This window comes from Cnephaeus nilssonii (genome assembly GCF_951640355.1).
Source record: "Cnephaeus nilssonii genome assembly, chromosome: 24".
Taxonomy (NCBI): Eukaryota; Metazoa; Chordata; class Mammalia; order Chiroptera; family Vespertilionidae; genus Cnephaeus; species Cnephaeus nilssonii.
In genome coordinates, this window is record NC_137095.1 from 9,677,724 (window position 1) to 9,704,185 (window position 26,462).

Below are 26,462 nucleotides of genomic sequence, written 5' to 3' on the forward strand. Positions count from 1 at the left end.
TGGTGTATTGGGACGATGCTCGAACCAACTGAGCTACTTGGCCAGGGTGAATGTATCTTGTTTTCTGTTGGAGAAGCTACTGGGACACAGAGTAATCTCAAGCAAAGACATACGGATCAGCTGTCTCAATTCCAAGCACAGGGACTTCAAAGGGACCCACCAGAATTTCTTCTCACCGCCCTCGCCGGTGTGGCTCAGTGGATAGAGCGTCGGCCTGCGGACCGAAGGGTCCAGGTTCGATTCTGGTCGTAGTGTCTATAAGCAACGCAGAAGCATTCCCAAGTAGCCGGTCTGAGCTTCCCCATGAATAGAAATCAATAGAAAGGAGGCATCCAGAATTCTGGGTGGTTGGATTTCTGGTGACCCCCAATGACCAAAGTCCAACTCTGAAACCGACTCACATCTGTTCTCATGTTGGCTTCCCGGTCGGTCTCATGTCTGTGATTCATTTATGGGCAAAATTATGCTCACGTCCTTTTTTTTGTTTTGTTTTAATATATTTTGTTGATTTTTTACATAGAGGAAGGGCGAGGGATAGAGAGTTAGAAACATCGATGAGAGAGAAACATCGATCAGCTGCCTTCTGCACAGCCCCTACTGGGGATGTGCCCGCAACCAAGGTACATGCCCTTGACCGGAATCAAACCCGGGACCCCTCAATCCGCGGGCCGACGCTCTATCCACTGAGCCACCCTGGCCAGGGCCGTGCTCCCTTCTAATTGCACCCACAGCTACTTAATTATCAGAGGAATTGGTCACTTGCATCCGCACCATCAGAAGCAAATGCCTGGTGGCCACCTCCAACAGCAGATGTAATGGTTTGCGAGGGGAATTTTCACCGGAAATTAGGAATGACCGCCAGAAGTACAGGTGCGAAAAGTAAGAGGCCTCACATGTGGGCTGGATCCCGTTTCTCATCCTGATAAAGGCAACTCGTGACTGAGAGAAAACAGTGACAATTGTCTATATGATTTTTTAAAAGTACGTTTTTATTCATTTCAGAGAGGAAGAGAGAAGGAGAGAGAGAAATATCAATGATGAGAGAGAATCCTTGATCGGCTGCCTCCTGCACGCCCCCTAGTGGGGATCGAGCCCACAACCTGGGCATTGATCAGTGACCTCCTGGTTCATAGGTCGACACTCAACCACTGAGCCACCGCAGCCGGGCTGTCTATATGATCTTAAGATATATCTCTGGGAAATAATAATACAAAGCATTTGTGGGGAGTAGAGAAAAAAACTGGAGAGAGAAGCTAACAGTGTTGAAGAACAATAATACCACCTGTAATACCACCTTATCAAAATGTGCATCCTACCTAAACAAAGCAAGTCTACTTTCTATCACCTAAATCAGAACGACAAGAATTAAGTCTCCAGCCCTAGCCGGTGTGGCTCAGTGGATGGAGTGTCGGCCTGCGGACCAAAGGGTCTCGGGTTCGATTCCGGTCAAGGGCATGTACCTTGGTTGCAGGCTCCTGCCCGGCCCGGGGCCCTGGTCGGGGCTCATGCAGGAGGCAACCAATCGATGTGTTTCTCTCACATCGATGTTTCTCTCTGTCTTTCCCTCTCTCTTCCACTCTCCCTAAAAATCAATGGAGAAACATCCTCGGGTGAGGATGACAACAAACAAACAAACAAAATGTGCATCTAACCTAAACCAATCAAGCCTGCTTTCCCCCACCTAAATCACAAGGACAAGAATAAGTCTCCAGCCATCCATTTCTTTTCCCAGGTAGCGCCTAACACCCCAGTGCCTTTTTCCTCCTTAAACACCGCCCCCCGCCCCCCCCCCCCAAAGTCTGAAGGATTCCCCACCCCTACAGAAACCGTGAAGCCTGGGGAACCACTTATAGCTCCTCGCCGCGCTTGCCCGAGAAGCACAAAGTGTGTGTGTCGGCCAAGTATAAACACGGAGCGCTTTTTCCCTGAGCCCCTCTGCAGCGGGCCGGGCCGGTGTTGTTAGTTTACGGGAGAGAAAATGGCCTGGGCTTTCTGAAAAAGAGAGTGGGGTTGGATTAAGGCCTTTGTGCGCGCCTCAATGCTGAGGGGAATTAGCAAGAGTTGTAGGCACTTGAAGGGGGCCCTCATCGGCGGCTTATCCCAGATTTTGCACAATAAACATTTGAATATCAACAGTGTTTTGCAACCCGCAGCCCTAATGTATAAACTTCTCGCTTTTGAAACTCCCAAATCCTCCCAGGGTCCGCCAGGGCCTCTTCGCACGCAGATAGGAGCTAGAGTAGCAAATGCCATCTCGGGGATGTAAGTCTGGTTATTTGTTTTTGTTTTTGTTTTTTTTTCAAAAGATCTCTCTCCTTTTCCACCTGCAGGAGCTCGGAGGTTTTATATCCCTTTAAGGACTTGGCGATGCTCTGTTTAATTTTAATCATTCGACGTTCAGGCTTTGCATTCTGATGGGGGCGGGGGATGGGGTGGGGGAGTGTTTGGGGGGTGGGGGAGGGCGGGGAGGGGTCCCAGGATGGTCCAGTTCAAAAGTATTTTGACCAAGATTTTTGTTGTTGTTGTTGTTTTTTCCAACATCGCAACCCCAGAGGCTGTTTTGTTTTTGGAAGGGCTCCTTCTGGAACTTTCCAAAAGCAACCCCAGCTCGTAAGGAAGGAACTCTTTTGCCTTATCCCAGCCAGCCCCCACCCCCCCACCCCCCACCCCCCACGCTAATCTGATACCCTGTGTTCTGACGAAAGATACTAGACTGGTTTTGCAGCGAGAGGGGCCAACATCAAACACTTCCTTGATGTTCCTGGCACTGAGCAAGTTCTGTTTTTCTCTTGAAAACTCCAAACTCCCCCAAAGTGAAATAAATCAAAGTGTTCTAGAGCCTGTGTGTGTGTGTGTGTGTGTGTGTGTGTGTGTGTGTCTTTCATTCCTCTCTCTTTAATTCCTCTCTCTTCCGAAATCGATCCAGAGACACACATAATAATTTTGTTTTTCTGGGGGACAGGATATTTGCTTTTGGGGGCTGGGAGATGGCATTCTTCTTCTCCGTTCTTTGTATAATCTGTGCGAGGTGTCGCTTTCTAAGGCCGGATGCCCCGAATTCGGTACCAAAGCACACACGTGAGATGCCCGCGCCTTGTTTCACGGACACCGAATGAATAAATGAATCCTCCAACGTGTGTTACGTGGAGAGGATTCTAAGCCACTCAGCCCGGCCCATCCCATTGAAAAGTTGGCCAGGAATTATAGCTATGGGGACCCAGCAGCGTCCTAAAAACACTTGCTGGGGATGATTTTTTTCTTTCTTTTTTTCTTTCTTTCTTTTTTTGCAAGCGTGTTCATTTCATGCCTGAAGGGTCGGTGGTGAAAATCTCATTGCGCGGGGGGCCGGGGAGGGGGCCCGGGTGGGGAATGAAGACATAACTGTCCGGCCACTCCGAGGGCCGGCCGAGCGGGTTTGCCTATTGAATTGGATACAATGATGTGCAGATGAATAAAGTTATCTCTCGGTCTGAATAGGATGGTGTCAGTGGGAGGGGAAGAAAGGGGGGAACTTGGCATCTGAAAAGAATTCTTTTTCTAAAAAAAAAATAAAGAAAGAAAGAAGAGAAAGAAAAAGAAAGAACTTGAAGGTCAGGGTCCAGCTGCCGGGCGAGATGAGCAAAAATGCTGAGCAGGCCTCCAGACAGACACCCAGACACACACACGCCCACGTTGCCTGCTCCGAGTCACTAACGCACGAATGTATATTTCTATAGGCCAAGAGCTACTTTTTCTATTTTATTTTTTCTATTTTATTTTTTTTTCCCCCTTTAGGCTGCTTTAGACACTGACGAAAACACACCGAGAGCTTCTGTAAAAATTACAGCTGTCGTGAAACAGAGGAAAACAGTCCATCCATCCACCCCAAGGTAGGAGAAAAGCAGAAATTCTAATGATGATGGTTTCATTCTAATAGATTATAATGACTGTGATGGTGTGAGCCAGTTGCTGACTGACATTCCATTTTCCCTTATTTAAGCTTTCATATAAAAAGCGGGGGGGTGTGGGATGGGGGGGACAGGGGGGACTCGACAGCAGCTAATTATTCTCCCGGATTCGCTGCTTAACTCAATCCGAGGCCTTTCATCAAATACAGTAAAGAGATAAAACCTTTTGGGCGCGAGTGGTCACACTGGGACGCACTCTTGCTCATCCGGCGCCTTTCATGTGGGTTTGAAAAGTGAACAGTTTGATTCTGAGTTCCGTGGGCCCGGGACACAAAGCGATGATCTTAAAGGAGGCGCCGTGGTCAGATGGATTATAACGGAAAGGTGCGGGGCGGGGGCGGGTTGATGAGAAATCGACGTGATCTAATACGTGTCTCTTATCTGTTCTCAATGCGGCCGATCGCTTTTATGTTTTCATTCAAACGTGGTGATGGGAGCTCTGGTCACTTGTTGTTGGTTAGAGGATGCCACCCAGACTCTGAGGAGTTAGTTACTCAGAGAGAGGAGGGGAGAAAGAGCTAGAAATAGGATAAGGACCAAGCACAGGGTGTCCATGGGCTTTGAAAATATTGTCCCTTTCTGTCACATGACAGTTGTTTTCTTTCTATGGAGATATGTCTGCAAAGAGTCATCGCAAACAACAACTTTTTAGATTATTGAGATGCATGTATTCCTTTTTACCGGCATTTTAAGGTCTTTCTTGCAAAACCTTCTCGAGTGCCAGGTGGATGCTCTGATGGGGACCAAGCCCCCCCCCCCCCCCCCCCCGGGAGTTTTTGCTTCTCTGGACTTGGGGCAAATGGGCCATCATGAGCGAGTCGCCTGTGACGATGCCAAATGATAAAACTTCCGAAGGAACCAAACATCTTGTTTCTCTGTATTTGGGCCCCAGAATCTTTTCGGTCCAGAGTAGAAACATGGACTTACAGTGATAAATCTTAACGTGGATTTCTGAAAGGATGTTGTAGAAATACAATGTTATTGGGCGTTGGCAGGAAAGCCCAATGCACCTTCCCAATGGACCACTGCTCACATTCAATGAAAAGCTACGAAAACGTGAATAATCGTGCGCCATAAGTTCCATTATCTCATCAGCGGACAGAGCAACCTCCTATACATCCACATTTTAGCAAAGTTCCTTATCTCAGAGCCCTTTTTTTTTCTTTTTGTAATGAAAAGGCCCTGAATGGTTGCAGTAAGCTACAGAGTGGCACCGCTTTTATTTTTTTAAATTATTTTTAAATATATTTTATTGATTTTTTTTTTTACAGAGAGGAAGGGAGAGGCATAGAAAGTTAGAAACCTCGATCAGCTGCCTCCTGCACAACCCCTACCGGGGATGTGCCCGCAACCAAGGTACATGCCCTTGACCGGCATCGAACCTGGCACCCTTCAGTCGGCAGGCCGATGCTCTATCCACTCAGCCAAACCGGCCAGGGCGTGGCACTCCTTTTAATCACGACAGTGGCCCATACACACACACACACACACACACACGTACACACAGATGCACACACACGCACACACATACACACACACACAACTGGATGAGTTTGTTCCTCTTGCAAGTTGCCATTAGGCGGTGACACCCTGTCGTGCGGTGGGGAGAGGTAAAGACGACCAAGAGGTTGATCGTTCAGAATGGGCCACCGAAGACGCGTCCTGGAGCCCCCCCCCCCCGCCCCCCGCTGGCCCTGACGTGGGGCGTTGCGGGCTGCGGGGTTGGGGTGGGGTTGGGGGCGTGCTGGGTTTAATACGCTCTCCCCACCTGCTGGCCCAGATCACAGCCCAGCGGGGTGATGTCAATGGTCAATGATGGAGTGAGGGGCTCTGCTTTCTGAGGTTGCTGGGAGTTCATCATGAGCGGGTTCTCTCTCTCTCTTTCTCTCTCTCTCCCTCCCTCCCTCCCTCCCTCCCTCTCTTTCTCCCTCTCTCTCTCTATGTTTCCGTGCCTGCCTCCCTTGGCCTTGGTTTAACGTGGCGATGCGATCCTTGGTGAACCTAACGGTTGTGACCATTGAGGGGTTGACGAGGAGTGTCTGGTGGAGTGAGGGCATTCTGGGTAGTTTTCAAGTCGAACCACAGTTGAGAGATGATGTGCGTTTCGATGGAATTCGTTCAGAGGCGCCCCCATTCTCCTGTCTTATAGTCATTTATTCTGCATTCTTTCAGCATAGGACTATTCTGATATGTTCCTCTATGCTACTTTTTTTTTTTTATTGATTTCAGAGAGGAAGGGAGAGGGAGAGAGAGAAAGAAACATCAGTGATGAGAGAGAATCATCCATCGGCTGCCTCCTGCGCGCCCCCTACTGCGGGTTGAGCCCACACCCCAGGCATGTGCCCTTGACCGGAATGGAACCCGGGACCCTTCAGTCCGCAGGCCGATGCTCTAGCCACTGAGCCAAACGCTATGCTACATTTTTTCAGGCAAGAGGGAGAATGACATAATTGCCCACAATAAGGAAAACCTAAATGTCTTCTCGATACAGGAGTCCTATCCAATAATAGGCAACCATTTGACCACATTGCTGTGGGAGACATCAATTGGGAGGGAATTAAATAAATTTTAATTCCTGAAGGCATTCAAATAAACTGTTGGTATAGGATGCATAGCATTTACCAGGATTTTTATTTGCACCAAATTCGGTCTGTCTCCAAGATCTAGCTCAGTCTGGTCTTCGAAAGAAAACAGCAAAGCCCTGGCCGGTTTGGCTCACTGGATAGAGCGTCCGCCTGGGGACTCAAGGGTCCCAGGTTCGATTCCGGTCAAGGGCACGTACCTTGGTTGCGGGCACATCCCCAGTGGGGAGTGTGCAGGAGGCAGCTGATCGGTGTTTCTCTCTTACCGATGTTTCTAACTCTCTATCCCTCTCCCTTCCTCTCTGTAAAAAAAAAAAAAATCAATAAAAAATTATTTTAAAAAAGAAAACAGCAAATTCCACGTGCATCGGGTGGACTTTGGTAAGCACCTCACTTCACGTGGTTTCCAGTGGCGTTTTTATGCCCAAGCCATTCCTTTTGACTCATTTCCAGTTTCTAATTATACGAATGATTATTCCCCGGATCCCACCGTCCCCCTAAATAACATCTATTTTCAGAACCGCAATGGATACTCCCATCAGTTAATCTGCTGCCTTGCCTCAGCCAGTAAGTCCACATCTGTTGATGGCATTTGCTGTCACTGAGTAAATGGTTTTATTTAAAAGACATCATGTCCATTAGCGGGAAGGACAGACGACCCAATATGTTCCCTTTTGCATGCCTTCCTCGCTTCCTGAAACGAGGTTAGGGACTAAAACCTGATTCCAGCAAAACGATCTCCAAAGAAATTCTATTCGATCCGGGACATTTCTTACTATTCCAACTGTTTGGTATTTAATTAGCTCACCGGGACAGTCTGCACTCGGCTGTGTGGTGTGATATTATCTAACTTCAGATGATAAAAAATACTTCAGCCTCTAAGCATCTATTTGCTACAGAAAAAAAAAAAAAAAAGAACTTGATGTTTTATTTTCAACACTATTTTTCTTAGATTTTTTTTTTTTTTTTTTTTGCCTGTAAGCATTTCAAAGTCTTTTTCTTGGCCTCTTCTGATCGCTCACAGATGTCATCCTTTAAAAAAATACAACCTCAAAAAAGCCGCCCTCCTCTTTCTCGCATCCCCGGCGCTACCCTGAGAACCTGTAATTGATAAGAGCATCTTCGCTCGTTTCTCTCTGACAAGTGTCAGGCGAGAGAGCCACAGACATGCCGTGGGGTCATCAGCCACTTGTTCGTGCCCCTACCTGTCCTCCCGGGGAGGGTTAGGACAAGAAGCCGTGGCTGTCGTCTGTCTGTCTGTCTGAGATCTATGTGTGTGTGTGCGATTAGGACCGGGGTGAGGTTTGACAAGAAATCTGAATGCCGTGCCACAAACATAGAAACACTTGCAAATGCCACAAGGTAGCAATGAACTCCCAAAGGCTACAGAAAGTATGTGAGGAATTCTTTTCAGCAAGTGCAATCAATAATACCATTTTTTTTAAATAAAAAAAAATCCATTTAAAAAAGAGAAAGCCAACGTTATAGATTTTTTCCTTTTTTTTTTTTTTTTTTTTCGGTGGAAAGGTTATGTTTTCACAGTCCGGGACTTACATCCATCTTGCCCAGTGAGCATGAAAATGCTTTGTAAGCGTGGGAGACACTTGTTGCCAGCATTTACTTTTGATAACATCTCATAATCACACATTAAAAGGTCCATTTTGGCCCTCAAAGCGGTAATTACAAGATCAATATTGCACCGGTGACAGGAGGCGGTTTGGTGACTGGTTTTGCGTTTTCCAGGATGAAAGCTTTTTGGGGGACTTTATTTAGAAGAGAGAGCAAGAAGGAACACGGGTATAATTGAGAGTGATTTTTCCTCGTCCCTGATTTAATGCTGCTCAAGTTCCTCTTTTAGCTAAACATGGAAATTGCCCCCCTCTCTGTTTTTGTCAGATACATCGTTTATCTCACCGTCGCTTTCCGAATTGGCATGCATTTTCCAAGGCTAGAAAAATATTATTTAAAAGCAATGTTTGACACCCAGGATCATTCCGAGAAAGAAAGAAAGAAAAAAAGCCTACATTTCACAAAGTATGTGTCTTCTAAAGAGATTATGTAGATCTTTAAGGAACAAAAGCACTAACAAATACCGAGAAAGCTTCTTGCTGTTGATGATAATAATTTTACCTAAAATGGATCAGCACCTTTTAAAACATGTCACCTCTAAATTCAGACCTGCGTCTTTTTATCTTTAAGTCACAAATACACTTTCAAAGACAAAGCACCAGGACTGAGCCCCTCAACCTCATGCAAAATGAAACGCTTAACCACCTCATCCATTAGCTTGAACCGATGCAAGATTAAATATCATTTTCCTTAAACTGATTTTTTTATGTCTTCCCGCCGTTTTCAACCGAATCCTTGGCTTTGTACGCGGCTCAAAAGAACTCCGCTGCGAGAATATTAGAAAATGGGCCGGAAAAAAAAAAACAAAAAAAACACACACACCCTTGTTCCGACGTAATAGATATTGTTTCAGAATGTTTGTCCTCGGGTTTAAAATAAAAGATATGTTAATCAGCACGCTTACTCAAACGTTAACTCTGCTGGTTTTCACTTGATGAAAACTATTAATGCTAAAACAAAAAAATTGTTTTGAATTCACTTATCGGGAATACCCACCTACCTCTTTGGTTAAAATCAGTGATCCGTTAAGGCTTTCTGGTTTTTTACTGAGCTGTGAGCAGACTGAGCATTTAAGTCTGAATAAAAGTAAAGGTCCCCGGGGGGTAGGTTTAGCTAAATAAAAGGTTGCTTGATATCTTGGGGTTCTTTGAAGAGTTTTATAGGCTTAGAGTTCACCGTTTGAATGAAGGACATTTTTTAAAACTTTCAGAGAGGAGTTTGTTAACCTGCATTGCAATTATCGAATAATTAATTAATTACACTAATTACCTTTAGTGGAAAAAATGTACCCTGTGAGCCGCCTAAGCTTAAGTCATCAATTGAGAGATGGACTTGCTTAGAGAAATAATTAAAATTGTTTTATTTTTTCAGCACAGAATGTTAACTTTACATTAAAAAAAAAATGTTCAGGCTCTGTGTCCTGCGATTTTAACTGAGTATTTAGCAATGTGCTTAAATGGTTAGCTGTCGGAATCTTTTATGCAAAATGACCAGATACTTACACGTTGCAATGTTTTTGCTTCGAGGATTTGTAAATATTGGCATAAATAAAATGTGAAGAGGGGGATCTGAATTTTTTTTATATGCCAAGAGATTAAAATGAAGAAACAGAGATACAAAAGTGTTTAGATGTAATGACCACATACCAAAAATTCTGTAAGTGGAAGGAAGAAAAAAAACCTGCCACGCTTGACTGAATGCTGGCTACCTCGTTTGAAAAACCCGTCTTCTCCATGTACCTGAGGAGACTTAAGTAAGTCCTTGGACACACAAAACAAATACAATGCATTGAATCTTGCAGACTTCCATGAAATACGTCTACGGATGAAAACAAACAGAAGCAAACAGCCCACTTGGGCCAATATTGACACAGACCGATGAGACACAGAAAATTCACTTTTCCTCCTGCTCCGAATTTTCCCTCTGCTAACAAAACTCTTTGCCACAGTACTATTTTTTGAAAGAATAACCAAGATTAAGATGTCAAACTTTTGGCTGGTTTCTTTCTGTCTCTCTCTCTCTCTTTTTTTTTTTTTTCCTACCCCAGAAGGGACCCAAATGGGTGATTTCTGAACCATGATATTAACTCCGAATTTTAACAGAATAATACCTTTGAAATATCTTTTAATCATTTTTAACTGGTGCCTGTGGTTTGTATACATGATCTAAAATATGAAAATTAGACCACTAGAATGGAGCCAGACAAACTTGAATTGCTTTGCCACATTGTGTTACTTCTTATGGACTACAGAAACGGAAATAGTAATGTTTAATTAGAATTGTGTACACTCGACACATTTAAAAATTCTAAGTGACTTTTAAAAAAAAATCACAGATTATACAACCAAACCTGTGAGTCTTTTACTTTCTCTACCATTCCCAGTATTGCCTTTTAAAATGACCGCTGCAATATATCAACTACATTGAAGCAAAACATTTCTACAATATTACAAGTTGCCTTCCCATTCTTACTGCCCTTGGAATAAAAACCTGCAGTTGAATTTTATTACATAGAATTAGAATTAAGAAAGAGGCCTTTTCATAGATTATAATAGAATGAAAAACATATTACCACTGAGATTGCCTCTGATTGTGATGGTCCACGTAAAAATCGGCACGAGCTTGGTTTTAGTTTTCTTGTATTATAGTCCACAGTTAAATGGAGACATAATCAGGTGTCTAAAATTCACCCTCTCTAAATATTAAAATACAGACAATGCTGACAGGAGGAAAGAAAATTCTGAAAGGAAGTATTAAAATACATAAGCAATGTTCAATGTTGTTAAACTCTAATTATTACCATTTAATACTATTCAAAGAAATCTTAAATGTCCAATCAGTTACTTTGATTCAATCATTTCAGTAAAATGATGTAAGTGACTCACACGAACTTAGATTTGTAAAAATATTAAACAGTATCCTGGATTCTGTTTCACTTTGGTATGCCCCTTCAAAAAAGGACATTTCTCTAAAAAAAAAAATAAATGTACAAAAGCATTAGTGTGTAAGAATTTAACTTAGTATTTGATTTAAAGAGCAAGTACCCGGCAGATGGCAATGAGAGTGGACAAAAGCAAAAGGTTGTCTATTTCTCCCTGAAGTTCGAATTATTAAAATAAAGGCTATCTTGTGTATGTTGAAATGTTATTTATTTATTAATTACACTTGCACAATTTTTTTAAAATTTTAAATTCCAGTTGGCATCCCATACGATATTAGGTTCAGGTGTACAACCCCAAGATTAGGGCTTACAGAGTGACCACCCCGATAAACCTGGTACCCCATCTGACACCATCCATAGTTAGTACAATATTATTGACCATATTCCCTCTGCTGTGTTTTCCATGCCCTTAGCTGTTATGTAGCTGCCAATTTGTGCTTCTTAATCGCTTCACCTTTCACCCAGCCCCCCAATCCCTCTCCCACCCAGAAACCCTCAAAACGTTCTCTGTATCTCTGAGTCTGTGTCTGTCCGGTTTATTTGCTTTTTTGTTTTGTTTTGTTTTGTTTCTGCGATTCCACATGTAAGTGAAATCTTCTGGTATTTGTCCTAGTCTGTCTGACCTATTTCGCCCAGCTTCTATAATAATATACTCGTTCCATTTTAAATTAAGAAACCTAAACAACTACTAATAATTTTTTTTTCATAAATGAAGCTTTTTGATATTACAGGATGAAAATTACTTCTGCCATTTGCTCAAATGCAAACTGAGATAAACTACTTCACAGTTTAAAAGGCTTAAAGCACGGACAGCATAATATAATTTGAAGAAAAATAGGAATAGATATTTTTAGTCTTCTTTTTAAATCGTTTGGATACATATTATATTGTCAGCTGTAAAGCTCAATCTTGAAAGAAATTTAACTGAATATTTAAATGAGGCTACTGCATTAAAATTTGAAATTATTTTTCCTAATTTTGGTGGTCGGTGCTATACTGCTATTTACTTATAAATCTTTTGAAATCTTGACAAACTATAACCAGCACCAGTTAACAGGCAAAAATATTGACCAGAATTTTGATTGTAGCAACTTAAAGAAGAGGGTATTGAAGTCTAATGTTTTATTGTAATTCATGCTGGTTTTACTTTAAATATTTCCTTATATGTGCATATTTCACTGCAGACTGAGATCATTAAATGGCCATTTAAACTCTAATTTCCAAGAATTATCAGAGATGTAAATTATGATTCAGGAGCATGTGTAGATGGTCAGAAGGTAACAATCCATTTTTACCAAAAATCATTGTCTCATTTATTTGCAAAGTTTCCCGTTAAATAAAAACAATTATTTAAAAATTAAAATAATTTTCCTAACTTTTTCCCACATTAGAAAATCTTTATTGTAGACTGTCCTGTGTTCGTAGAACCAGGAATAGATTCCATAGTAATGAATGAGAAAATTCTAGAATAAAAAATAGAGTCTTCCAGAAATACAAAAGGCACTTAAATGTAGAGGAAGCTTTCCGAGATAATAAAGGGTATTATCGAATTATAATAGAGTTGTTTTTTAAAAACATTTACTAGCATAGCATGCTTTTGAAAATGCTCAGTGATTTTATATGTGTGTATGTATATACTATATATGTATATATATGCATATGTGTATATATCTATAGTTATATGTAATTATATATAGTTATCTAATATATAGTTATCTAATATATATTATCTAATATATATCCATATCTATATCTATATAGATATAGATATGGATATATAGATATAGATATGGAGATATAGATATAGATATAGATATAGATATAGATATATAGATATAGATCTACATATAGATAGATATAGATATAGATATCTGCAATAGGAACAGTTAAAATCTTCAGCTTTTAAAGTGAGGAAGGCTGGATGGAATAAATCTTGTTGTACGTTATGGTGAGTTGAAGGCCAATGACCTCGCTGTCCTCGTACGTTTCTTTGGAGCCTTTGTGAATAGAGAGGTTTACAAAGTAAAAATTTGAATTGAAAACACATCATTGCTTGAGCCGGAGACTTTGCTGATTCGTTTAGTTGACTGATTTGGGTTCTATTAAACCCAAAGGAAAGTTGGCTGTTTTCAAAGTACTGAATGGAGGATTTGGATGATTTTGATGACAGAGCGATGGAAAGGGAGCAGTGAATTAAGCCCAGCTCTAATCTGAAAAGAATATTCCGTCCTCACCAGTCATGTCCTTAATGGGAATCCTGAAAATATTTCATTACCTCTAATTTAATTAAGAGGCCGTGAACAGTTCGTTAGCGCTGGGCCCACGTTCGTATTCTAGAATACATTATCAGGAAAACCGTAAGAAAGGGGTCCCCTTGCCTTCCGAATGAAAAACACTGTGTTTTTTTTCCAAGTGAAAAATGGGCTTAACTTTACATCTTTCTCCCAAATAGGCTGAGTCACTTGATACACACACTCACTTCGTGTTTTTCTTCGAATGAAAAACAGGCTCTGGAACCTTGCAATGTCCGTGCCTACCTGTTGCCAATGGAAGCACCAATAGACCCATATGTCAATCAAACACTCATTGATAAATAATCGATGCTGGGTTTGTGGCAACAGGAAGGGCAGTGATATTGGCCTGATGTATATCAATAATGGCTGTGGGGGGCTGTCGATACCTATACCTCAGGGGTAGCGTATAACATTCAGATCCGTGTACAGACAGGCATCATTCTGCATTATGTTCATCCAGGTGTGGGCTCGTGGCCGCGGCGGTTAATGGTACCCACATCCCCGGTGTTTTCCGCGTTAGAGATAATGCCATCAGGCACCCCGCACCCTCCCAGGCACATAAGCAGAGCAGACACAGAAGGAGTTGTTAGCAGGATTACTCGAGGATCCCGTTCCCTAATGGCACGAGGGCCCCACGGAAGCCGCTCCCTCCCACCCATCTTCAAAGTGACTCCTCATCTCCACCACACATGCCATCAGTGTAATAGGCATTAGCATCCAGGGCTCCCCGCGGCATTAGGGAGAAATTGGTGCAGGCCTGATGTAGCTGGTCTGACAGTGCAGAGGGTGAATGCATTGCGGGTGAAATACACGAGGAAGAGTTCGGGAGATGATTCGGTAGCAGGAAGAACACATTTTTTTTTAATATATTTTATTGATTTTTTACAGAGAGGAAGAGAGAGGGATAGAGAGTTAGAAACATCGATGAGAGAGAAACTTCGATTCAGCTGCCCCTTGCACACCCCCCACTGGGGATGTGCCCGCAACCAAGGTACATGCCCTTGACCGGAATCGAACTTGGGACCCTTCAGTCCCCAGGCCGACGCTCTATCCAGTGAGCCAAACCAGCTAGGGCAAGAACACATATTGAGAAAGCGAAACCCGTGTCTGACAACCCACAGCCGCATGGGCTCATGTTGGCAACAGGGACGGATTGCTCAAAGTCTTCCCACTTCTTCCTGTGGCGTGTCTGGCTTTGCTGAACTTGAATTTCATCTGCTCCTAGTCGCTGGTATAAAATGGGAAGGAGCCCGGCCGGTGTGGCTCAGTGGTTGAGCATCGACCTGTGAACCAGGAGGTCACGGTTCGATTCCCGGTCAGGGCACATGCCTGCGTTGCGGGCTCGATCCCCAAAAGGGGGCATGCAGGAGGCAGCCGATCCGTGATTCTCTCTCATCATGGATGTTTCTATCTCTCTCTCTCCCTCTCCCTTCCTCTCTGAAATGAATAAAAAATATATATTTTTAAATGATAAAATAAAATAGGAAGGAGACTCCGGTAGACCTGCAGGCGGAGGGCATTGGGCCACACGATCCATTTGGCGCCCTTGCTGATGTAATTGCTCTGAGTGGCGGTGCGGGGTGCAGGGACGGGGCGTGTGCATGATCTGATGAGCTTGGCTCAACTTGGGGGCAGCTCCATCCAGGCAGCTAAATTAAAAACCTCCCTCCAATTTTGATCTTAATCACCCCCTCCCAAGGCTGTAATTGGGGCCGGTCGCTTAACTCTTTTCTCTCCTTCCAGATTCAAATGGGCAGCGTCCCTCACACGGTGGGTCGATTGGACTCTCCCAGGGAAATTCAAATAGCACTGAGCCCTTCTGTGTCCGGCCCACAAGGTGCTAAGACAGAGGGGTGTCGAAATGGCCGGGCTCAGACATTTTTTTTCCTTCCTATTCTGAGCAAGAGAAAAGAAGCCACACTGCTAAAGAAAAGCGCCCAGGGTTTTGACATTTTCCAGTGTTTACAATAGAAGCCCGTATTTATAAAATAACAAAGGATTGTTTTTTGCATACAATGGACCGATCATCTGTGGAATGAATAAAGCCCTTTAACAAGTGAGGAGCCGGCCCTCGCTGGTTTGGCTCAGTGGACAGAGCGTCAGCCTGCAGACTGAAGGGTCCAGGGTTTGATTCCAGTTAAGGGCACATGCCTGGGTTGTGGGTTCAAATCCCCGGTAGGGAGTATGCAGGAGGCAGCTGATCCATGATTCTCTCTCATCATTGATGTTTCTGTCTCTTTGTCCCTCTCCCTTCCTCTCTGAAATCAATATATATAGAGAGATACATATATAGATTTTTTTAAAAAGAGAAAGAAACTGGAAAACTTTAACTGACCAGAGGAAAATCATGGGGCATGTCTGCATGAATGGGCAGGGTATACTAATGCTCAGAGATTTAAAAATGGAGGCCCAGGATTGAGTTCCAACACTTAGGAAGACAGTGATCATGACTCAGAGCTTTAAACCTCTTCAGGAACAGGGAGGAATACTCTACTGGGAGGGCTGAGGCTACAAGGCCCCAGTCATGGTCTCTCTCAAATAAAAGAAGTCGCCCTAACCAGCTTGGCTCAGTGGATGGACCTTCAGCCTTTGGACCGAAGGGTCCCGGGTTCGATTCCGGTCAAGGGCATGTACCTCGGTTGCAGGCTCCTCCCTGGCCTGGGCCCTGGTCAGGGCTGGTGCAGGAGGCAACCAATTTATGTGTCTCTCTCACATCGATGTTTCTCTCTTTCTTTCCCACTCTCTCTAAAAAAAATCAATGGAAAAATGTCCTCGGGTGAAGATTAACCAGTGAAAAAAAGAAAAAAGGAAGTCATTACCCCTGTGATGTCAAACAGCTGTTTGCCATTTCCCCTAAAAGCAGCGGGACATTGGCTTAGGCTGCCAAGATTTGCGGTCGGCGTAAGGAAAGGACACCTGACCGTGGGGGTAGTGAAACAATGGAACTAGTTTGCAATAACAGTCGAGGAATGCGTTTTCCAGGGCCCTTTGAGCTCCGAACCCCATTTGTCTGGGAGGTTTGGCCATCAACGTCCCCATTGGAGACCTCCTAGGATCCTCTGCGCCTCAATTCGTTCACACGCTTTCGCGTTAATAGCGTTATAATCCTGGTCCCAACTGGTGAGGCACAAGACAAAAATCCATTTCCCACGCAAAGGCCCCCGAACGAGAAGGCCTGAGTTGCTCCCCTGTGCGCAGGAAACGGGATGGCCTGCCCATTCTCCTCTGTATGCTTTTCGTTTCTTCTTGGGGGAAGTTTTAAGAGTGTGATTTCCAGCCCTGGCTGGTTTGGCTCAGTGGGTAGAGCATCGGCCTGTGGACTGAGGGGTCCCGGGTTTGATTCCGGTCAAGGGCACATGCCCGGGTTGCGGGCTCGATTCCCCAGTGGGGGACATGCAGGAGGCAGCCATGTTTCTATCTCTCTCCCCCTCTCCCTTCCTCTCTGAAATCAATCAATAAATAAAAATTATATATATATATATATATATATATATATATATATATATATATATATATACACACACACACACACACACACACACACACACACACTGAGTGGCCAGATTATTATGATCTCTGAACACATAATAATCTGGCCACTCAATATATATATATGTATATATATATATTAGAGGCCCGGTGCATGAATTCGTGCATGGGTGGGGTCCGGCCAGCCTGGCCAGGGGGAGGGGACATGGGCAGTTGGCCGGCCTGCCTGCTGGTTGAACTCCTGGTCGAGAGGACAACTTGCATATTAGCCTTTTATTATACAGGATATACACTGAATGGCCAGATGATTATGCGTTCAGAGATCATCATAATATGGCCACTCAGTGTGTGTGTGTGTGTGTGTGTGTGTGTGTGTGTGTGTATTTTTTAAGTGTGATTTCCATAAAGCAAAGTTTAGCTCGGCGGTGCCTCGAATTATAAGCGGGCGGAAATGCTGAACAGGGATGTATAATGGGAACATTAACGGAGCTTTAGCGACGATGACAGCAGCGTGTCCCCACAATGCAAGGAAATCGCGTTCAAGTCACTGCTATTGTAGATAAGGGGGCGTGCTTTTAATAATGGATTTTCCACGCACGACTTCTCCGCTGCTAGCGTTTCCTTCCATCAGGAACAGTGGCCTTGGAATAATGCTGCAAAGCGTATTTTGTATTTCACCTAAATACCAAATTTAAAGACTTAACTAGATAATACGAAGGGCTTGCTTCTCCTCCTCGGAAGACGGCGCAAGGTCGTGACTGCTTCCTCAAATTCATATGTAATAGAAGTAAATCTTTTTTTATTGAAACTATGCAAAGCGTAACTACTTTCTGCCAACAAAGCCGGAGTCATGCATGGAAAAGGGGAAAAAAATTGCAACCAAATTGGCAGGTAGATACCATGTCAGTGGAAAGGGGGGGGGGGTCCCCCATGGCGCCCCTCCCCCAAGTCACTCTAAAAAGGTTTAACCAAAAGCGTGCATAGTATCTACAATCACAGCGTCCAGTGACTTCTAACCAGAACCTCAGGGTGTAGCAAGAAAAGCCAACAAAAGAAATGGATTCTGTATTTCTCCTGGTCCTTCTATGAAGAACTGAGAAGTGTGAGTTTAAAGTTTGCTGACCTGGCCCTGCCGGTGTGGCTCCGTGGTTGAATACAGACCTATGAACCAGGAGGGCACATGCCCGGGTTGTGGGCTCGATCCCCAGTGTGGGGCGTGCAGGAGGCAGCTGATCCATGATTCTCTATCATCATGGATGTTTCTACCTCTCTGTGAAATCAATAGGAATATTTTTATTTTTTTTTAAAGGAGGGAAATTTTACCTTTTGCAACAGCATGGATGGACCTGGGGGTTGTTATGCGAAGTGAAATTAGCCCGTTAGAGAAAGACAAATATCACATGATCTCATTGATATGTAGAATCTAATGAACAAAATAAACTGATAAAACCAAATACAAACAGAGGCCTGGGTACGTGGAAGAGACAGACAGCTGTCAGAGGCGAGGGGGATGAAACTCACATCAACAAAATCCACCACCGAAACTATTTCCTTAAGAATGACTTTAGCCCTGGCCGGCTTGGCTCAGTGGATAGAGCATCAGCCTGCGGACTGAAAGGTCCCAGGTTCGATTCCGGTCAAGGGCACATGCCTGGGTTGCGGGCTCGATCCCCAGTGGGGGGTGTGCAGGAGGCAGCTGATCAGTGATTCTCTCTCATCATTGGTGTTTTTATATATATCTCTCTCTCCCTTTCCCTTCTTCTCTGAAATCAATAAAAACCTATTTTTTTTAAAAAAAAAGGACTGCAGTTCCAGGTCCCAGCTGTGTGGCTTTGGGCAACTCTGTTGACCTCTCTGAGCTTCATTTTTCTTATTTGTAAAATAAAGACCATACTGATCGCAGGAGTTTCACGAAGTACAAAGGAAACAATGTCCGTGAAAGGGGTTTATATCAAAGAAAATGACAGATAATGATGTAATTTGGTGTATTGCTACTTTGGGTGACTTTTCCCTGCAGTTCCGAATTTCTCTAATTTTTGTCTCAGGGCAACCTGTCTTGCACAAAAACTCCGTGTTCTTTTCTGGGTCCGCTCGTCCTTAAATTTTCCCGAGAAAAATCTACTTTCTGTCTCAAAAACTGTACTCAGAAAACCCCTTTGTCTGTTCTGGGGTCCAGGCTCAGCCAGCCCCCCTCTGCCAATTTTCTCTGGCTCCCCTGGCGTCCCTGGAAAGACCGCCTCTCATCTCGGTACAACTCTTCCGATGTCATTATCGATTTTGTTTCCTTAACAAGAAAAAAAAATCTTTATCTGCGGAAATGGCTGAGAAAGATTTTTCACCTTTGTCATAAAATACTAGTTCCTCCTCCTGGGTTGGCACAGGCCGTGATGTTAAAAAATAACTTACATGTTGCCCAGCCGGAGTGGCTCAGTGGTTGAGCGTTGACCTATGAACCAGGAGGTCATGGTTCAATTCCCGGTCAGGGCACATGCCCAGGTTTCGGACTCCATCCCCAGTAAGAGGCGTGCAGGATGCAGCCAATTGATGTTTCTCTCCTATCGCTCTATCCCTCTCCCTTCCTCTCTCTAAAAATCAACAAAATATATATTAAAAAATAATAACTTCCATTTTATCAAAAATCTAACCTTAAACAAAAAGAATAATACAAACGAAAAGCCTAAGCTTTATTTTTTTAAAGTTTGCCTTGGTCTCCTTCTCACAAAACATGCAATAAACACCTGCTAGCTTGGTTCATGATGTGGAGATTGGAAAGAGATATTTGCAACCTCCGTACCTTGCCCAACACTTTCTGAATTCTGCGTTTTCTCTGCCCAGAGCTGTTTCTCTTCATGTTCAAGTTCAGTCGAAGCTTCTAGGCCCCAACACCAGCTCCTCTATAACATACTCCTCCCCTGAACTCTGCACAGCTTGCCTCCAGGCCTGGCCAGGACTCGCTGTCCCTTAACCACGCCACCAGGATGCATCCGTGCAGTCATATGACATCCATGTGCCCATTTACAACCAAAAATCTGGTGTGGCATCCCTCCAATTTTTTTTTAAAGTGTATTTGTATTGATTTCAGAGAGGAAGGGAGAGGGAGGGAGAGAGGTAGAAACATGAGGTAGAAACATCAATGATCAGAGAGAATCATGCATCGGCTGCCTCCTGCACGCCCCCTAGTGGGGATCTAGCCTGCAACCGGGGCATGTGTCCTGACTGGGGATCAAACCAACTGTGACCTCCTGGTTCATAGGCTGATACTCAACCACTGAGCCACGCCAGCCAGGCGCATCCCACCAATTTTATTCTTCTCCATGCCGCAGTCTCACCCCTAATGTTCTCTGCCCTGCTTGGATTATTTTCTTATACTCAAGGCTTTGATCCCCGCGTCTCGGTCTTAGTTTTCTTTTTTGTTTCCATACCCCGAAGCCACGGAGAACGGGAGGACAATGGCTTTGTCAGCAACATTCTCTTTCCCTCCTTGCCCGCCAACTGCTTCTCTCCTTCTCCATTGTCCTTCCTCCACACAACATTGGCATTTGGCATCTAGGAGACACACTCAAGCTATCCCGGTACCTACACTTACACAGATTCGCACGAAAACCAGACATGAAGTCAAGGAAAAACGAGGAGGGCCTGTATTTCCCGTTACATCTGAGACTGGATCCTATTTCAATTCTAGACACGTTTTCCATTATTATTTTTCTGGCTCGATCAGGTAACTGGGATGACAAGGTGAAGATGATGGTCGCGGAGTCCAGCGCCCATGAGTTCACGGAAGATGAGGATGCTACACAGTGGGTCCCAGGGATGTGTTGCTACCCCCAGGACTGAAATGATTCACACACAGGACCATTAGCCATAGACGCAGACACGGATCCCAGCCATTTATCTCCTTACGTGTTGCCTAAAACATCACCCGATTGGGGAGCCACTGTCACGGTTACTGAATCAGCAAAGACCATCACACCCAAGGATGACTTTTTACCTAATTTACCTAATTGCCTCCCTCTTTTCCGGGGGAACTGTGCGTTGATGAGAAGAAAGGGGTCAGGGTACGAGGCCACCGCCGTGTCTCCTAAATGCATTAGCTCGCTGGGCCAAATAAGGGGAAATATTTTGATGGGAAAATGGCATATCGAAAGCGTGAGCACATTTAAAACCTTTTCCCAGCGTTGGTTACATTAGCAGACCTTACACAATCCAGGGTCAGGGGGTCGGCCTGTGAGGACTGTGAACTTCAAAACTTATTCACAGTTCTGACACCTGTTAATAACCACCTTTGCTGATTATAAAGCGCAGGGAAGAGAGAATTCTACACCTCCGTGCCCGCAAATCAGTGAAAACTGCGACTCAGACACACCACACACAAAAACCAAACTATACAGTATGATATGTGTATATTCTCTGCTGAATAAGAGGTTTGGGCATTTTTTTAAAAAAAAAAAATCTATTATATGTGCCCAGCCAGTGTGGCTCAGTGGTTGAGCATCGACCTATGAACCAGGAGGTCACGGTTCAATTCCCGGTCAGGGCACCTGCCCGGGTTGCGGGCTTGATCCCCAGAGGGGGGCGTGCAGGAGGCAGCCACTCCATGATTCTCTCTCATCATTGATGCATCTGTCTCTCTCTCTCCCTTCCTCTCTGGAATCAATAAACATATAAACATTTTTTAAAAAGAACGTGTAACTATTCACATTCTGCCACTCTCCACAATGATCAACAGTTATCATTTTTATCCTGTTCCTGGGATGGATTTATTGTTGAGGTAGAATAATTGGGGCCCAGCCTGCATTGATGTGTTTTATGGGGTACAGTCAACACCCATAAATGGCGGGCCTTTAACTGTGCAAATGAATGAACCCAAGCACCTACCGGGCTGTTTTTAATTATACGTTTTATCTTTCCTCATTCCTTCGACTCCCATTTTATTCATACCACATGTGGTTGCATGTGGTAGAGAAGCGATTTTAGGGGCTTTGGGGAAACCCTAAGCAATCATCCGATTTTACTCAATGAGGCCACATTACTTACGTTGACAGCAATTACGTCTCCATCTATTACAACGTTCAGACAAGGTCTGGACTCTTCCGGCCACGCTGTTTCCACCTGAAATCTGTAGACAGAAGACTTTGAAGTTCATTTGTTGCTCTTGACCGTTTTAAGGATTCTCGGAATTTTAGCATTTTGTTTATGGGTGTCGTCATGACATAATACAAAAAGTGAATTTTTTTTTTTTAAATTTAAAGTGTATTTTTATTGCCCGGCAGGCATGTCTCAGTGGTTGAGCATAGACCTATGAACCAGCAGGTCACGGTTTGATTCCCGGTCAGGGCACATGCCCGGGTTGCAGGCTTGATCCCCCGGTGTGGGGCGTGCAGGAGGCAGCAGATCCATGATTCTCTCTTCTCATTGATGTTTGTCTCTCTCTCTCTCCCTCTCCCTTCCTCTCTGAAATCAATAAACATGTATTTTAAGACAAGGAAAAAAGAGAAGCTGGGGACCGTGGGTCTCACCATCAGGATTGGGCTCTCGGATAAAAGCCAACAGGTTGTCTAGAGAGGGCAGAGATTAGGAAAGAGTGTTAAGACCTTCTGAGTAATTGCCATCACACACCCACATACACACTTGCCATTTTGGACAGGTCAGAGGGCAAGGGCTCACCAAATGATGGTTCCCAGTGCACCCAGCATGCTGGGCCTCGCCAGGCTCCCAGCCCCATGCAGTCTCCATCAGGGGGACTGTCATTTACACTGAGTGGCCAGATTATTATGATCTCTGAACGCATAATAATCTGGCCACTCAGTGTGTGTGTGATATATATACATATCACATATATATACACATATATGTATATATATCACATATATATACATATATATATGATATGTATATATATCACACACACACACACACATACTAGACGCCCATTGCAGGAAGATTCCTGCAATAGGGCTTCCTGTGGGGGTCTCCGCCGCCCCCCCTGCTTCCCTCCCTTCTCCCCGCCCCGCCTGCTTCCCTCCCTTTTCCACCACCCTGCTTGCCTGCTTCTCTGCAGCATCACTCCCTTCTTCAGCGCTTGGCTTCCTTCTACACTGTCTTCAGTCTTCGCACTGCCTGGATATGCAAATTAACCGCCATCTTGGTTGGGTTAATTTGCATACTCGCTCCTGATTGGCTGGTGGGCATAGTGGAGGTACAGTCAATTTGCATGTTTCTCTTTTATTAGATAGGAATATTAGAGGCCCGGTGCATGAATTCGTGCATGGGTGGGGTCCGGCCAGCCTGGCCAGGGAGAGGGGACATGGGCAGTTGGCCGGCCTGCCTGCTGGTCGAACTCCTGGTTGAGGGGACAATTTGCATATTAGCCTTTTATTATATAGAATATATAGGATATGCACTGAGTGGCCAGATTACTATGCATTCAAAGATCATAATAATCTGGCCACTCAGAGTATATGCACAACCTCGGCTCCAGATCTGTCCACTTTCAGCCAACTTGCTATAAACCAGACATACACGAGCAGCGCTGCACGTGGGAGGTGGGTTCCCCGTGGGACGCGTCCCGTGGCGAAATGGAAGCCATGCGCGCCTCCCGATACACAGTCTCCTCTCTTCCAAGAAGGAATCTCCAAGGCCCACAGTTCGTTTCCAGGCAGGGAAAGCAGCCAGCGGAAAGCAGCCGTTTTGTTCTGTTTTGGAACAATTCCGTGCGTGCCTGAATCTGAGCGCGTTTATTCCGGGCTGCGGGTGGTAGAATTTGGGAACCCGGGCCCGGGCTGTGTGGTGGCTTTCATTGTCTGAAAGCTCGTTTCATCTCTGAGAGCTCATTTCCCTCTGAGAAAAGATGGAAACGCTCCAGCTTGGAAGTTCATGCCTTGATGCGTTTGTTTGTTTATTGATCAGTTACGTATTGCTGCGTGTTCTGTGCCAGATGCTGTGAAAGGTGGGGATACTGCAGGAGAAAAAAAATGAACCAGGTAAAATGCTGCCTTCGTGGAGGATAGAGCTGATGGTGGAGACTGCCAGTCAAACAAAGAATTAATATATGACAGGCCCGGCCGGCATGGCTCAGTGGTTGAGCGTCAACCTATGAACCGGGAGGTCATGGTTCAATTCCCAGAGTCATGTTTGGGTTGCAGGCTCGATCCCCAGTAGGGGGCGTGCAGGAGGCAGCCGATCAGTGAGACTCTCTCATCATTGATGTTTCTATCTCTCTCTCCCTCTCCCTTCCTCTCTGAAATCAATAAAAATATAATTTTAAAAAGAGGGAGAGAGCCCTAGCCGGTTTGGCTCAGTGGATAGAGCATCGGCCTGTGGACCAAAGGGTCCTGGGTTCGATTCCGGTCACAGGCACGTGCCTTGGTTGCAGGCTCCCCCTCAGCCCGGGGCCAGGCCCTGGTCAGGGTACGTGGGGGAAACAACCAATAGATGTGTTTCTCTCACATCGATGTTTCTCTCTGTCTTGCCCTCTCTCTTCCACTCTCCCTAAAAAAAATAAAATAAATGACTAAATCAATGGAAAAATATCCTTGGGTGAGGATTAAGAAAAAATAAAATATAAAACGAAATGAGAGAGAGAGAGCGCAGGTGGGGGTTAAGCTGGGGTAGAGAGGAGGCGGGACCCCTCCCACCAAGGCCCCTGGCAGGCAGGGGTGTGAGCGCCTGGCTGAGATGTTCTGTCTGGTCTTTGTTTGTGAGCCAGCTGTGATCTTCTCCCTCCAAACCCTTGTCACCGCCTTTCACAGGACTAAAGTGATATGATTAGGGACACGGCATCCCTCCCGTGGAATCGGTCATAATCACCATCGGAGGGTCTCCGGCACGCGACATGCATCCCAAGGGCTGCCCCAGAGCAGACGCCGGGATGGCCGGGCGCCACGAGGGTCTCCTCCCGATGCTTACGTGTCTCGTCTGGGCCGATGCCGGGGACTTCTCACCCCCTAGCTAACCAGGCCCGGGCTTCAGACAAGGCTCCCCACACCACTCCCCTGCATGGAACCCGTGCTTTGGGGGACCCTTTCTCTTTGTTATTGGTTAGGTTGAAAATCTGTATTTCCGCCCTAGCTGGTGTGGCTCAGTGGATAGCGCGTCGGCCTGTGGACCGGAGGGTCCCAGGTTCGATTCCGGTCAAGGGCACATGCCCGGGTTGTGGGCTTGATCTCCAGTAGGGGGCGTGCAGGAGGCAGCTAATCAATGATTCTCTCTCATCATTGATGTTTCTCTCTCCCTTCCTCTAAAAATGCATTTAAAAAGATAAAAATGTGAATTTCCCCTGCCGGAGGGACTTCTCCAGAGAACTGAGCTCCCAGGCCCATTGAGTTCTTGAGCTGGGAAGAACCTGGAGATACTGCTGGTGTCACAGTATACATCCTGGTCTCGCAGGATGACCCTGGTCCTACAGGATGACCTTGGTCTTGCAGGATGACCTTGGTCCTGATGGATGACCCTGGTCCTACAGGATGACCCTGGTCTTACAGGATGACCTTGGTCTTGCAGGATGACCTTGGTCTTGCAGGATGACCTTGGCCCTGAAGGATGACCCTGGTCCTACAGGATGACCTTGGTCTTGCAGGATGACCTTAGTCCTGCAGGATGACCCTGGTCCTATAGGATGACCCTGGTCCTGCAGGATGACCTTGGTCTCACAGGATGACCCTGGTCCTGCAGGATGACCTTGGTCCTGCAGAATGACCTTGGTCTTGCAGGATGCAAGTGTCAGAGCCAAGCCAGGAGCTGGGCCCCCTGCCTCCCACCATCTTTGATCGCTGACTCAGCTCACAGATTCTCCCACAAGCCAGGGCCCTCGCCCCACCTGATCTCACCACCTAACTTGCCCTTGTTTTTGTCTTTTCTTACCCAATCCTACTCCTCCCTCCACAACCATCTAGACTTCCATTCCCCAAGTCCACCGAGTTGCACCAGTTGCTCCCAGTTTGGGCCTCTCCTGGTCCTGCCCGCATTTGCCTTTCCATCGTTCTATCGTGTTCCCTTATCTCCCTAGGGAGATTTTCCAGATTTTCTGCAGAAAGCATCTGATTCTATTGGAGAGCCTCCCCACCATCAGGAATCTCAGAGGCCTGGTGAGGGTCACGTAGGCACTCGAGAAATGCATGTTAAATTGAGTTAAATTTCTGTAATACAAACAAACTGGCCCTGAACATCAATAATTGATACTTCAACTTCCTGCATTTACTGCTTTTGAATTGCGTTAACATTTGGGTGTTTCTCAGCACATTCAATGCAGGGAAGACCGAGGTTAATGTAAGACTTTGTGTTCTCAGCAGAGTTGGGTGACCAGAAGGCCAGGGAGAAACGGCAGCTCTGTTTTCCTAAGTCCTCTTCTTACGAGTGCCTTAAAGTGTTAATGTTGTTTTATTTTTCCAATATAAGTGAGCCGATGTTTTTGTATCCATTCCAAGAGGACGGTTTTTAAATGCACTTTTTCTGAATCGGGTTGATTTGGGTCAAGGCTTCAAAGAAAAAACCCACGTATGGAGAAGTGGCGAGAGCTTAAATCTGTAAACAGCCCTCCATTGGCTAATGCTCTTTTGTCCTGCTTGGTTTTTCGATTTTGCAA

General features: G+C 45.1%; 1 long non-coding RNA gene across 2 annotated transcripts in view; it reads left to right on the forward strand.

Annotated features, from left to right (window-relative positions):
* LOC307094882 overlaps positions 1-26,462 on the forward strand; it is a 247,968-nt gene that overhangs the window by 170,923 nt on the left and 50,583 nt on the right. For both annotated transcript variants that reach the window (XR_013813138.1, XR_013813139.1), the window contains exon 7: positions 3,775-3,869. This is a non-coding gene — a long non-coding RNA (uncharacterized lncRNA). The remainder of the gene's footprint in view (positions 1-3,774; positions 3,870-26,462) is intronic.